The sequence below is a fragment of the Schistocerca cancellata genome, chromosome 1, assembly GCF_023864275.1.
Source record: "Schistocerca cancellata isolate TAMUIC-IGC-003103 chromosome 1, iqSchCanc2.1, whole genome shotgun sequence".
Classification (NCBI taxonomy): Eukaryota; Metazoa; Arthropoda; class Insecta; order Orthoptera; family Acrididae; genus Schistocerca; species Schistocerca cancellata.
The window spans coordinates 1,190,528,007-1,190,542,859 of NC_064626.1; the positions used below are offsets into that span (position 1 = coordinate 1,190,528,007).

At 41.9% G+C, this 14,853-nt stretch overlaps 1 protein-coding gene across 1 annotated transcript in view; it reads left to right on the plus strand.

Annotated features, from left to right (window-relative positions):
• Positions 1–556: 556 nt before the first annotated feature.
• LOC126141559 (uncharacterized) overlaps positions 557–14,853 on the plus strand; it is a 447,793-nt gene continuing 433,496 nt past the window's right edge. The window contains exon 1 of the mRNA XM_049915262.1: positions 557–640. The gene's annotated coding sequence lies outside the window, so the exon portion shown is untranslated. The remainder of the gene's footprint in view (positions 641–14,853) is intronic.

Consider the following 14,853-nt stretch of genomic DNA (forward strand, 5'->3'; position numbering starts at 1 on the left):
AGAAATAATTAAACCTAACTAACCTAAGGACATCACACACATCCATGCCCGAGGCAGGATTCGAACCTGCGACCGTAGCGGTCGCTCGGCTCCAGACTGTAGCGCCTAGAACCGCACTGCCACTCCGGCCGGCGTCTCGGTTTCACCAACAGTTCATTACCACAGAGATCTAAAATTATTAATGCACAATTTGGACCATTCGGACCCCAACACTGTGCCGTTCCGTCCTTCTCGCTCGGTACTCTCCAACCCTCCTCTCCTCGTCGCCAGAGGGCCACTCGCCGCCAACTGGGCGTTCCAGTATCTCTGGCGAGGCCAATATCGACCTTACCACTCGCGGCCGAAACACAAGCGTGCCGAAAATCGGCACAGTATGTAAAACATAGATTCTGGGGGGGCAAATAAAAAAAAGTCACCCCATCCCACCGCGCCAGGCCAATGTCCGTGGATGTTGTGAGGAGCGGCTTGTTCATTATTTTCATCTAATGTTGTTGTTGTTGTTGTTGTTGTTACTTATGTTGTTTGTTGTTACCTGAGTGTGCGTGTGTGTGTTCCAGACGGGCGCCGCGCCGCTGGCGTCGACGTGCCGGCCTCAGTGCGCACCTCGCCTGACATGTGACGATCACACTCACGTTCACAGGTCAGTAGACTGCTTTAGTATCACAACAAGGGCTCATTCTATAATCATGCTGTATACAGTGTTACTGTTTTTGTAAACTTCAACTGCGTCACCCGCTGTACGCTACCTGAGTTCCCAGGGATCATGAATACAATCTCTCTGAAGAGGTGTATACATTTTATGTTTGCATACATGCCTATAAGTAGTCATTTTAAATAACTTTTAAGATCATCATCATCATCATCATTTAAGACTGATTATGCCCTTCAGCGTTCAGTCTGGAGCATAGCCCCCCTTATACAGTTCCTCCATGATCCCCTATTCAGTGCTAACATTGGTACCTCTTCTGATGTTAAACCTATTACTTCAAAATCATTCGTAACCGAATCCAGGTACCTTCTCCTCGGTCTGCCCCGACTCCTCCTACCCTCTACTGCTGAATCCATGAGTCTCTTGGGTAACCTTGCTTCTCCCATGCGTGTAACATGACCCCACCATCTAAGCCTGTTCGCCCTGACTGCTACATCTATAGAGTTCATTCCCAGTTTTTCTTTGATTTCCTCATTGTGGACACCCTCCTGCCATTGTTCCCATCTACTAGTACCTGCAATCATCGTAGCTACTTTCATATGCGTAACCTCAACCTTGTTGATAAGGTAACCTGAATCCAACCAGCTTTCGCTCCCATACAACAAAGTTGGTCGAAAGATTGAACGGTTCACAGATAACTTAGTCTTGGTACTGAATTCCTTCTTGCAGAAAAGAGTAGATCGTAGCTGAGCGCTCACTGCATTAGCTTTGCTACACCTCGCTTCCAGTTCTTTCACTATGTTGCCATCCTGTGAGACTATGCATCCTAAGTACTTGAAACCGTCCACCTGTTCTAACCTTGTTCCTCCTATTTGGCACTCAATCCGTTTATATTTCTTTCCCACTGACATTACTTTCGTTTTGGAGATGCTAATCTTCATACCATAGTCCTTACATTTCTGATCTAGCCCTGAAATATTACTTTGCAAACTTTCAATCGAATCTGCCATCACAACTAAGTCATCCGCATATGCAAGACTGCTTATTTTGTGTTCACATATCTTAATCTCACCCAGTCAGTCTATTGTTTTCAACATATGATCCATAAATAATATGAACAACAGTGGAGACGGGTTGCAGCCTTGTCTTACCCCTGAAACTACTCTGAACCATGAACTCAATTTACCGTCAACTCTAACTGCTGCCTGACTATCCATGTAAAGACCTTTAATTGCTTGCAAAAGTTTGCCTCCTACTCCATAATCTTGTAGAACAGACAATAACTTCCTCCTAGGAACCCGGTCATATGCCTTTTCTAGATCTATAAAGCATAGATACAATTCCCTGTTCCACTCATAACACGGAATTGTATCTATGCTTTATAGATCTAGAAAAGGCATATGACCGGGTTCCTAGGAGGAAGTTATTGTCTGTTCTACAAGATTATGGAATTAAGATAATATAAATAAATAGTCCGTGCCTGTAATATTATGGCAGACTTTGGTTCATTGGGAGAACACTAGGAAAATGCTTTGCTGCTGCAAAGTGTACTACAGTATAGATACGTGCCAAGATATGTTTAAATGTGACAGAAATCTGTACTGTGTGCATGTAGTACGTATATAACGACACCCTGTAACACTTATATCGATTAGGAGTACCTTTATTTTAAGTAAGTGTGTATCTGAAATTTATCAAGTGTGCAGTCTGTGTTGTTTGACCTCCTTGATATATGGCAAGAAAATTAGAGTTTATAATGTATATGTGAAAAAAGCAAAAGAATATATCGAAATTTTAAATTATTGTAATATGACTATGTTTATGAAAGAAGTATGTTTGTTAAAAGATGGTATTTGTAACATGTAAACGCTGCAGAGACGTCGCTTCGCAACGAAAGTGGCATGGCACGATGTAAAAGTTTGGTTTGGCGGTCGAACCGAGCGGCTCCTTTGTGTGAACGGCACGCAGCGTGTGGCTAGCCTTAGCACGGTACACCTCGACGGTGCAAAGAGAGGCAGTTGGAAGCTGCAGTAGAAGGGATTTCTCTCGGATGTAAATCTGGCTATTATTTAGTATTCATGGAATAATGGAATGTCTCTAATACGTAGAAAACCTGACCCCAAGAAGAGATTTTATAGAGTATTTGCACATCGAAAGTTAACCGCCATTTCGCCTGACATTAATCTTCGAAACTGCTTCACTGACTTCATATATTCAGTTACGTAATGTGTATTGGCATGAAGTAGTTAATTTTTGTGTTGTTTTAATAATAATTACATAAAACATCAATACGTGTTCGAAACCATAACTTCAGTCCAAATCACGAGCCTTCGCAGGGTCCTCACCTAAGTGCTACTAAAACCGAGTATCCTGATTTAAATGAACAATTCCTGCATTCATGTGTTTAAAAGTGATTTTCTGTCTAAAGTAAAAGGAGTAGCAAAAGTTAAACCAAGAGTAAAGTGAAATTGTTAAGATAGGAAGTTTGACTACAAAAATTTAATGATTAATCAATGGAAAAATTGAATCTTTAATTATTTAAAAACTAAAACCGTAAAAGTGAAGTTGGATAGGCTTTTGCTAAAGTATCCTCAGTTTGCTATAAAATATAGTTTTGTAGGATTATAGTGCAAGATTGTGTAAATATAATTGCAAGAATACCTGCTTCACAGGCGATTAAAGTACAAGTAAATATAAATCTTTAATGAACCGGTTTGCGGTAGAACTATTAGAAGTGAAGTTACGCACATTTTCAAAGACAGTGCAGTTTTGGTACCCATCATGAATGGTTCCTTTTGAAGTTAACTAACACCATTGTAGCATTTTATTACCTTGCAAAGTAATTTAAGTCAATGATTATCTTGTAGAGATAGTTTTTACTTTTGCAATAATCAAAGAACTTTGGGTAGTGAAACTATACCAGTTTATGGGTCCCTATCATATTGTCCTTCTATTAAGAAAAAAATGAACTATTACTGTCGGTAAGGAAAATTGCTATATGCGGAGGAGCTTAAACAGTGTATTTAAAATATTTTTCTTTATTTGTGTTATTCATGTCAGTTAAAATAGAAGCACCTCATGTCCAAAATTAGTTCTGCACTTCATGCAGTGATGTTTCAGTATTTTGATTTAGTTATGCTGTTGACTGTGGCCGTCATTAGTATGAGTTCGGTGCAGTTCGCTCCCCATAATTTACTGGTGTGTATGTCATTGGTAACTGCTGCTACACACAGTACAGCGTGCACTGTGTCAGTTTGTATCCTGTTTGCTATTCAAAGGGAAATCTTAACAAAAGTATCTTCAGTAACTAATATCCTATTTTCTCAAATATATATTTCCAAATTAATGTGCCTAATTAGGCTGGTGACCGTTCATGTGCTTTTCATTCACTTATAATTTTACCACTTCTGTTAACTCCCAGGGTTAAGGCCTTTTTGGTTTTACTCTCAACTTCACAAAATTCAAAATTATAGTCCGATACCCCTTTCCATTAGACACACGCATTGTCTAACTTTGAAATCGTCTCAGAGGATAACATTGGCGTGTTTCACGGAACGTTAGTGTTATACATGACTTTTCCCGTGACAGAACTAAAGGTTCAGTTATTAGAGAATAATGTTATAGCCCCTGGATGCATCAAAAGGACCGAAAGTTAATGTAAAAATACATAACCACACAGTTTAAAATAGAAATAGATTTAAATGAAATGTCAATAATCACAAAAGATCTATCAATATATGATAATTAGATGATTTCCATTGTGCTAATAACCACTGAAGATTCCTGTCTCAAAAGGCGAAAATGGTTGGGATACACAAATAAAATATTCATTCGCAAACCACGAATTTTTTTTATCTGTACGATAAAGGATAATTGAAGTAACAACTGAGACAGAATGTTTTCAAATATCAACAATATTGTTGACAATATAACATTATTTGTTAAATCTGTTCATGAAATTATAAAATTTGTTAAATCTCTGTATGAAGAAATAGGTTCCAGGAAAGTAGTTTCACGAACAGGTGAGGTGTGGGGAAGTGGGGAGGGAGGACGCAGATGGGAGAAAAAATGGTGGTGGACGCTTAGCTTCGCCATCTGTAGCGGGGCCAAGCGAAATCAGACTTTAAACGTTAAACGAAGCGAAAATAATCTTACGAGGAGCAACACGACAACTGTTCATTCAATTCTAAAGTGAAGTTTCCCCAACTATCGTACCGAAAATCCAGTAAGGGCAGTAAGCGAATTGAAATGTTTTACCCAGTCGCTCATTGAATATACTGGCATCGAAACTAAACACACAGAGAGGGCCTAATTACTGAATTTGGTCTTTAAATATGATTTCATTGCGGGAAATCGTAATGCGGTTCGCTCCTTCAGTCATGGCACAAACGCCGCATTTGTATTGTCGCAAATATTGAGATAAATGGTCACGGAATACAGATTCAGTTAAAACTGCACAAGAATGAAAAGGCATCGCGACCAGACGAGATTCTTGTAGGAGATCACTGAGATTTTGCCAAAGACCTTGCTCCCCTATACCCGTAGTTTTTCAGCCGCTAGAGCAATGAAGGATGGAGAAGACGCATATCATTCTCGTTTTCGACAAGGTTGGTCGATAGATGCATATAGTGGTACGTCTATTCCATTGTTCACGTTGGTGTCTAGAATGTACGATTTGCGATATAGCATCCGAATTTTGGGAAAACATCATCCACACAGTTCCTAAGATTGCAAGAGATGACAAGTGCAAGAATTATCACACCATCAGCTTAACAGCCAATGCATCCAAGTTGCTGACAGAAGTAATATACAGAAGACTGAAAAGGAAAACTGAGGATTTGTAGGATGACGATGAGTCTCGCTTTAGGAAAGATGGTGGTGGTGGTGGTTAGTGTTTAACGTCCCGTCGACAACGAGGTCATTAGAGACGGAGCGCAAGCTCGGGTTAGGGAAGGACTGGGAAGGAAATCGGCCGTGCCCTTTCAAAGGAACCATCCCGGCATTTGCCTGAAACGATTTAGGGAAATCACGGAAAACCTAAATCAGGATGACCGGAGACGGGATTGAACCGTCGCCCTCCCGAATGCAAGTCCAGCGTGCTAACCACTGCGCCACCTCGCTCGGTTTTAGGAAAGATAAAGGCACCAGAGAGGCAATTCCGACGTTATGGTTGATAATTGAAGCAAGATTGGAGAAAAATAAGACACGCTCATATGATTTGTGGCCCTGGGAAAAGCGTTCGACAACGTAAAATAGTGCAAGCTGTCCGAATTTCTCAGAAAACTAGGGCTAAGCTATAAGAAAAGGTGAGTAGTGTACAATATGCACAAGAACCAAGAGGGAACGATAAGAGTGGAAGATAAAGTACGCAGTGCACGGATAAAAAAAAAGCATTGACGAAAACAAATGAAAGATTCAAGAGTGAGTTTCCAATTCAAGATGGAAGGATATCAATAATAAGATTCGCTGACGGCATTGCTATCCTCAATGAAAGTAAAGAAGAATAACAGGATCTGCTGTATGGAATGAACAGCCTGAGGAGTACAGAACATGGATTAGAGTAAATCGAAGAAAGATGAGAGTAATGACAAGTAACAGAAATGAGAACAGCGAGAAACTTAACATCAGGATTGGTGACCGCGAAATGGATGAACTTAAGGAATTCTCCTGCCTATGCAGAAAAAAATCTATGACGGATGAGGCAAGGAGGACATCGCAAGTAGACCAGCACTGGCAAAAATGGTATTCCTGTCCAAGATCATTCTACTAGGTCTTCATTTGAGAAAAAAATTTCTGAAAATTCACATTTGGAGCACAGCATTTTTTGGTAGCTAAACATGTACTGTGAGAAAACCGGAACGTAAGAGAATCGAAGCATTTGAGATGTGATGGTACAGAACAATGTTGACAATTAGGTGGATTGATAAGGTAAGGAATGAGGTCCTCCGCGAAATTGGAGAGGAAGGAATACATGGAAAACACTGACTCTCCCGGTAGAGAGACATCAGAGAATGACGTTCACGGTGCTCGAGGGATCCGGAGAGGGTAAAAACTAAAAACTATAGAGGAAGTTAGAGACTGGGTTAAAAGGTTCAAATGGCTCTGAGCACTATGGGACTTAACATCTGTGGTCATCAGTCCCCTAGAATTTAGAACTACTTAAACCTAACTAACCTAAGGACATCACACACATCCATGCCCGAGGCAGGATTCGAACCTGCGACCGTAGTGGTCACGCGATTCTAGACTGAAGTGCTTAGAACCGCACGGCCACACCGGCTGGCAGACTGGGTTACATCCAGCAAATAATTGCAGCTGCTACTCTGATACAAAAAGGATGTAAAAGGATGACACAGGAGAGGACTAAACAGACAGAGATAGAGTGGTTCACCTCCATGTTCGAGTGCTCATCGCGGCTGACTGCCATGTTCAGGACTTCCTTCCGGATAGAACTCAACACGTTCTTAAAGGAACAGATTCCATAAATATGAGGGGAACGTCAAGAGTATCCCAAGCAGCTGTAATAGCGCGCATATTGTTTACAGTAGGGTGATTCAAAAGGAATACCACAACTTTAGGAATTTAAAACTCTGCAACGACAAATGGCAGAGCTAAGCACTATCTGTCGGCGAATTAAGGGAGCTATAAAGTTTCATTTAGTTGTACATTTATTCGCTTGAGGCGCTGTTGACTAGGCGTCAACGTCAGTTGATGCTAAAATGGCGACCGCTCAACAGAAAGCTTTTTGTGTTATTGAGTACGGCAGAAGTGAATCGACGACAGTTGTTCAGCGTGCATTTCGAACGACGTATGGTGTTAAACCTCCTGATAGGTGGTGTATTAAACGTTGGTATAAACAGTCAACTACCCGAGGCGATGGATCGGCCGCCAGGCAGCCCGTGACAGAGCACTTCATCACTGGCCTCCAAGAAGCCCTGATCTTACCCCCTGCGATTTTTTCTTATGGGGGTATGTTAAGGATATGGTGTTTCGGCCACCTCTCCCAGCCACCATTGATAATTTGAAACGAGAAATAACGACAGCTATCCAAACTGTTACGCCTGATATGCTACAGAGAGTGTGGAACGAGTTGGAGTATCGGGTTGATATTGCTCGAGTGTCTGGAGGGGGCCATATTGAACATCTCTGAACTTGTTTTTGAGTGAAAAAAACCTTTTAAATACTCTTTGTAATGATGTATAACAGAAGGTTATATTATGTTTCTTTCATTAAATACACATTTTTAAAGTTGTGGTATTCTTTTTGAATCACCCTGTATATTAAAGATCCGCCGTGAAACTGTTCACCGGTGATACACCGTCTTATATGCGACTTTATCACCCGTGAATATTCTCATCCACAAGGGATGTGAGATACAGCCTTCGTATGTTACACGGTGAGTTCGTGAATGGAACATTACTCACCAAAAAGAAATGCCAGGTGCAAAACACACAGTGGATTGAGCGCTGATGTTGTTCTCACTTCATCAGTTCCTATTTCTCCTATCACAACTGGAGACAATTTGTTTACCATTTGTTTCGTGAAGATGACTCGTTTTTGCCCCCTTTCGGCTTCTCAGCCGACCGCTGGCTCTAATACGCATGCAATAAACATTGCATACCGGAATGGCACGTTATTACAGTGAGAATTGCGAAATATTAGGATGAAACCTGATTTTCTTTCTACTCATAACATCACAAAATCAAGGAAACGATTTCTGGAACCAGTTTAACGTTAATGTAAGCAACTAAGTTCCCGGTTAATAATCATTTCTCGATCACCGTAAAAAGTTGCAGAAAATTTTTAAAAATACGAGTTCGCATACGTACTTTATCCGAGGCAACTTTTAACAAATAGTTCCTTTTTCACTCGAAATCACACTTCACACACGGACTAACGTATTGTCTATTTGGAAAACGGTCGTAGAATCCTTGTGAACTATCTTTACGGTTTACTCCGGGAGCGCTTGTGATTGGTTGATTCTGTCCACCAATGATATCAACATTAACTGAGAGTTGAAGAGTTTTTTTGGTATGAATTTAGAGACTTTGCATTATTGTTAAAATGTTGTCATTTCAAATAACATCAGCAGCACTGTTGGGGACCTTTATGAATGTTTAAATAGTAAATCTTGGCGCGAAGCCTCGTAGACAAATCACCGCTGTATCTATAGCCTACAACTCGCCCCATCATTCTCATGCTCTGAGACAGCCTGTCGCTTAGTGGTATGCTAAGTCTTATGATCCTAACTTCTTGCTACCGTGGCAGAGACTGAATCTTTCTATACCGCACAGTAAAGCGTAATAACAAAATGCAAGAAAATACCACAAGCACAGAAGCGCATGAAGACTGTCCCAAAATGCAGAAAGTCCTGCAGAGAATCGGCGATTGTTGCTGGGACCAAGATTTGCGTCTGAACGTAAACAAATTTAATTATTGCAGATAAACAGGCAGTGAAATTCGCTGCTCTTCGATAATACTACATCTACCTATATACTCCACAAATCACTGTAGTGTGCGTCATTTCCACTCGCAAGTAGCGGGAGGCAAAAACCACTATCTATTTGCCTCCGTATGAGCCCTAATTTCTCATAATCCTATCCACGTGATCCTTACGCACAATGTACGTTGGCGGCAGCAGAATCGTTCAGCAGTCAGCTTCAAACGACAGTTCTAAACCTAGCAGACCGCTTCTGAATTCCCTCGATGTCGTCCTTCAATACGATCTGTTACGGATCCCAAACACCGGAGCAGTACTCAAGAATAGGTCGCACCAACGTCCTATATGCGCTCTTCCTTACAGGTGACCAACTTTGTCCTAAAATTCTCCCAATAAACTAAAGTCGCCCATTCGGCTTCCCTATGCTCGTTCCATTTCACATCGCTTTGCAACGTTACACCCAGATATTTAAACGACTTGACTATGTCAGGCAGGGCACTAGTGACAATGGATCTGTACATTACATGTTTGATCTTCCTACTCATCAGCATTAACTTAAGTTTTTCCACATTTAAAGCTAGCTGTCATTCATCACACCAACTAGAAATTTTGTCTAAGTCGTCTCGTATCTTCCTAAAGTAATTCAACTTCCACACCTTACCGTACACCACAGCATCATCAGCGAACAATCGCAGATTGCTGCCCACCCAGTCCGCCAAATCATTTATGTATACAGAGAACAACCGCGGTCCCATCACACTTCCCTGCAGCACTCCTGACGATACCCTTGTCTCTGACGAACACTCGCCGTCGAGGACAACATACTGGCCTCTATTACTTAAGAAATCTTCGAGCCAGTCACATATCTGAGAACTTATTCCATATGTTCGTACTTTCGTTAACAGTCTGCAATGGGGTACCGTGTCAAATGCTTTCCAGAAACCTAGAAATATGGACTATGCCTGTTGCCCTTCATCCATAGTTCTCACCATGTGAATAAAGGGCAAGCTGAGTTTCGCACGAGCGATGCTTTCTAAGACCATGCTGATTCGTGGACATTAGCTACTCAGCCTCAAGAAAGTTTATTATATTCGAGCTGAGAATGTGTTCAAGGATTCTGCAGCAAACACAAGTTTGGAATATTGGTCTATAATTTTACGGATCTGATCTTTTATCCTCCTTATGTAGTGGAGTCACCTTCGCTGTCACCAGTCACTTGAGACTTTGTGTTGGACGAGAGATTCACGATAAATGCAGGCTAGCTAAGAAGCCAATGCCCTAGGGTACCATTTGTAAGGCGATTAGGATTTTATCTGCACCTGGTGCTTTATTTCTTCTTTCAAATCTTTCAGATGTTTCTTTACGTAAGGGATGCTTATTACTATGTCGCCCATACGGGAATCTGTCCGATGGTCAAATGACGGTATCTTTGCACGACACTTCCATGTGAACGATTTCTTAAATGTGAAATTTAAAACTTCGCCTTTTGTTCGGCTATCTGCCACCGGCGCACCAGTCTGGTCAACAAGGAACTGAATGGGAGCTTTAGACCCGGTTAGAGATAAGAACAGAATTTTCTCGAGTTATCTGCCAGATCTTTTGCTATTAGCTACAAATCACTAGAAACAGTAACTATCTAAAATATCTGCCACTAGACATCTGAATATGAACGACCACTTAAAACAGTCTTACATTCACTGGGAGCATCTTCAGGTAATGTAATTCATCCAATGGATAAGGGGCACACATTGCACTTGTCTAACCGATTTTGCTGGACCGGCTACCAAGAGTCGTGTACGAGAGATATCTAAGGTACCTCAAGTAGTACTATATCTTTATGTGGATACTGTCTTCTGTTCTGGAAGTACAGGATCTGCCACTAATAGTGAATTAGACTGTGAATGGTGTTTCAATGGTAGGTCTAGGTGCCCTGTAGAGAGGGACAGGAACCAGGGAGAACTCATACTGTAACATCCATTAACGCCCATCACCCTAACCATGAATTTCGAGGTGTTGCCTTCCACTGGCACTCAAATGGAGCCACTAAGATGAACTGCACCTCTTCAGAAAGATTATGTATCACGTGTCAAGGGAGGGTGCACCCAAATTAGTAGGGATCTATTAATCGTCAGAAGTTCAAACTTGAAGTAATGTTAACCCCGAGGGAAAATGCTGCAAAAGATGGGATGCAACAAGATGTACACTAAGCATACATGTCTGTAGACTTGATTCAACACATTGAAGACGAAATCTTGAACGTGGCTGCGAAACAGCAATTGTGTAAATCTGAAGAGGTTGAAAAATCAGCCAAACAGTTGCAAAACAAAGGTTTATTAGCCCTTGACCTAGGTTTCGATTTTTGTCGTTAGAAGTAGTGGGCCTTTTTACGTCACATCGGGTTCAGCTAATCTAATGTTCACTACTGGCCATTAAAACTGCTACATCACGAAAATGACATGCTACAGACGCGAAATTTAACCGACAGGAAGAAGATGCTGCCATATGCAAATGATCAGCTTTTCAGAGCATTCACACAAGGCTGGCGCCGGTGGCGATACCTACAACGTGCTGACATAAGGAAAGTTTCCAACCGATTTCTCATACACAAACAGCAGTTGACCGGCACTACCTGATGAAACGTTGTTGTGATGCCTCGTGTAAGGAGGAGAAATGCGTACCATCACGTTTCCGACTTTGATAAAGGTCGGATTGTAGCCTATCGCGATTGCGGTTTATCTTATCGCGACATTGCTGCTCTCGTTGGTCGAGATCCAATGACTGTTAGCAGAATATGGGGCCGGTGAGTTTGGGAGGGTAATACGGAACGCCGTGCTGGATCCCGACGGCCTCGTATCACTAGCAGTCAAGATGACAGACATCTTAGCCGCATGGCTGTAACGGATCGTGCAGCCACGTCTCGATCCCTGAGTCAACAGATGGGGGCGTTTGCAAGACAACAACCGTATGCACGAACAGTTCGACGACGTTTGCAGCAGCATGGGCTATCAGCTCGGAGACAATGGCTGCAGTTACCCTTGACGCTGCATCACAGACAGGAGCGCGTGCGATGGTGGACTCGACGACGAACCTGGGTACACGAATGGCGAAACGTCATTTTTTCGGATGAATTCAGGTTCTGTTTACAGCATCATGATGGTCGCATCCGTGTTTGGCGACATCGCGGTGAACGCACATTTCAAGCGTGTATTCGTCATCGCCATACTGGCGTATCACCCGGCGTGATGGTATGGGATGCTATTGGTTACACGTCTCGGCCACCTCTTGTTCACATTGACGGCACTTTGAACAGTGGACGTTACATTTCAGATGTGTTACGACCCTTAGCTCTACCCTGCATTCGATCCCTGCGAAACCCTACAATTCGGCAGGATAATGCACGACCGCATGTTGCAGGTCCTGTACGGGCATTTCTGGATACAGAAAATGTTCGACAGCTGTCCTGGCCAGCACATTCTCCAGATCTCTCACCAATTGAAAACGTCTGGTCAATGGTGGCCGAGCAACTGGCTCGTCACAATACGCCAGTCACTACTCTTGATGAACTGTGGTATCGTGTTGAAGCTGCAAGCGCAGCTGTACCTGTAAGCGCCATCCAAGCTCTGTTTGACTCAATTCCCAAGCGTATCAAGGCCGTTATTACGGCAAGAGGTGGTTGTTCTGGGTACTGATTTCTCAGGATCTATGCACCCAAATTGCGTGAAAATGTAATCACATGTCAGTTCTAGTATAATATATTTGTCCAATGAATACCCGTTTATCATCTGCATTTCTTCTTGGTGTAGCAATTTTAATGGCCAGTAGTGAACCACCATGTGATATAACAAACCCCACTCCTTCTGAAAAAGACATTTTTAAAAATATCGAAACCTAGGTCAAGGATATAAACCTTTGTTCCGCAACTGGTTGGCTGATTTTTCGACCTCTTCACATTGGAGACGCTATTGTGGCAGCCAGTGAGACAACAGGGTACAGCTAACCCGAGGGAAAAATGTAGTACTATCTGAAGACCCACCACCACACACAGTAAGGAGTGCTGCGGATTATTGATATAGGCAGTACGGTAATGGGCATTCGGGACGATCATGCTCACTTGCTGTCCTTGGTAGCCCTCACTCCATTCATCCCCGAGAAACCACTAGAAATTGATCAGGGTCACCCAGAGGAACCCTCACAAGTCTTAGGCAATTGTGCTAGTTGTATTCAACGTCATGAAGTAACTCTATAGTCGTCAAGTGGCATAAAATTGGCGGGAAACCCCTCTCAGCCAATGGGGGCACAATGAAATGATGGGAAACCCCTTCCCCCTGGACCAATGAGGATCAAGCATCCCCTCCAGCCCTTCCGTATCTTTTTCATCTACAACTGGGACGCTTTGATGGGTGAAGTTCCTTCAGGAGCTGAGCAGTATAAGGAGAGGATAATGATGTGTATACTCGTTAATAACAAATTACGGTAAGTCACAGCTATTCTCTCATAAGATTTCAGATGAACACGTTCAGTGTCTAAATTTCCAGTTTTATTTTATTTATGCTGAAAATTTAGATGCCTGATGGTATTTTGATATGACATTTAGAAAAAAATGGTTCAAATGGGGCTGAGCACTATGCGACTTAACTTCTGAGGTCATCAGTCTCCTAGAACTTAGAACTAAGTAAACCTAACTAACCTAAGGACATCACACACATCCATGCCCGAGGCAGGGTTCGAACCAGCGACTTTAGCGCCTAGAACCGCACGGCCACTCCGGCCGGCATGACATTTTCATTCAACAGTCGATGTCCAGCAACTATGTTCTATAAAGATGGACATAAGAGATTCCCACATGATGCTCAGACCTCGAATGAGGGGGACCCGCGCTGCTGGAGTCATAATGTAAGAAAGGGTGGGGAGGGGAGAGCTCAGTTCGAATTGGTTAAGGGAAGGTAGGACGTCAAACGGGCCGACTTGGAGTAGGAGGGGCACCACACTACATTTTAATTTCCACTGTCTATACTTTTACAAATAAATTCATAAAACTTTGTCAACATGACCAGGAAGGATTCAGGATTCAAACTCACAGCAATGTAAGTTTAAAAGTAAAACAAAAAAAATTTTTTTACGTGTGAAATTTCATCATTTTTTCACCTACTATTGGCTGCATTTGTTGCTATAGGTACACTTCTCTTCACAACTAAGGAGATTCTTCGGTGAATTTTGCACAGCATACAAACCATACTTACAGGTGTATGAAACTCAAAAATTTATTTAATTAATGATAAAATGAATGAGCTGTTACATTTTAAACTTCATGTTTAGAAAAAACTTAAATTGTATGGTTAATTATCTCAATTTTTAGCACAGTTTTAAATAGAGTTGGAAAATTCTAGGGTTTCATACACCTGTAAGTATGATTTGTATGCTGTGCAAAACTCGTCGAAGAATCTCCCTTAGTTATGAAGAAAAGTGTACCTATAGCAACGAATGCAGCCAATAGTAAATGAAAAAAATGATGACATTTCATATGTAAAAAAATATATTTTTTGTTATATTTTTGAACTTCCACTGCTATGAGGGTGAATCCTGATTCCTTCCTGGTCATGCTGACAAAGTTTTATGAATTTATTTGTAAAAGTATAGACAGTGGAAATTAAAATGTCCTGTGGTGCCTCTCCTGCTCCAAGTCGGCCAGTTTGACGCCCTACCCCCTTAATGGGTTTCCCGCCACTTTATTGCTCTTTCATTGACTGAGATACGTAGATAGGGA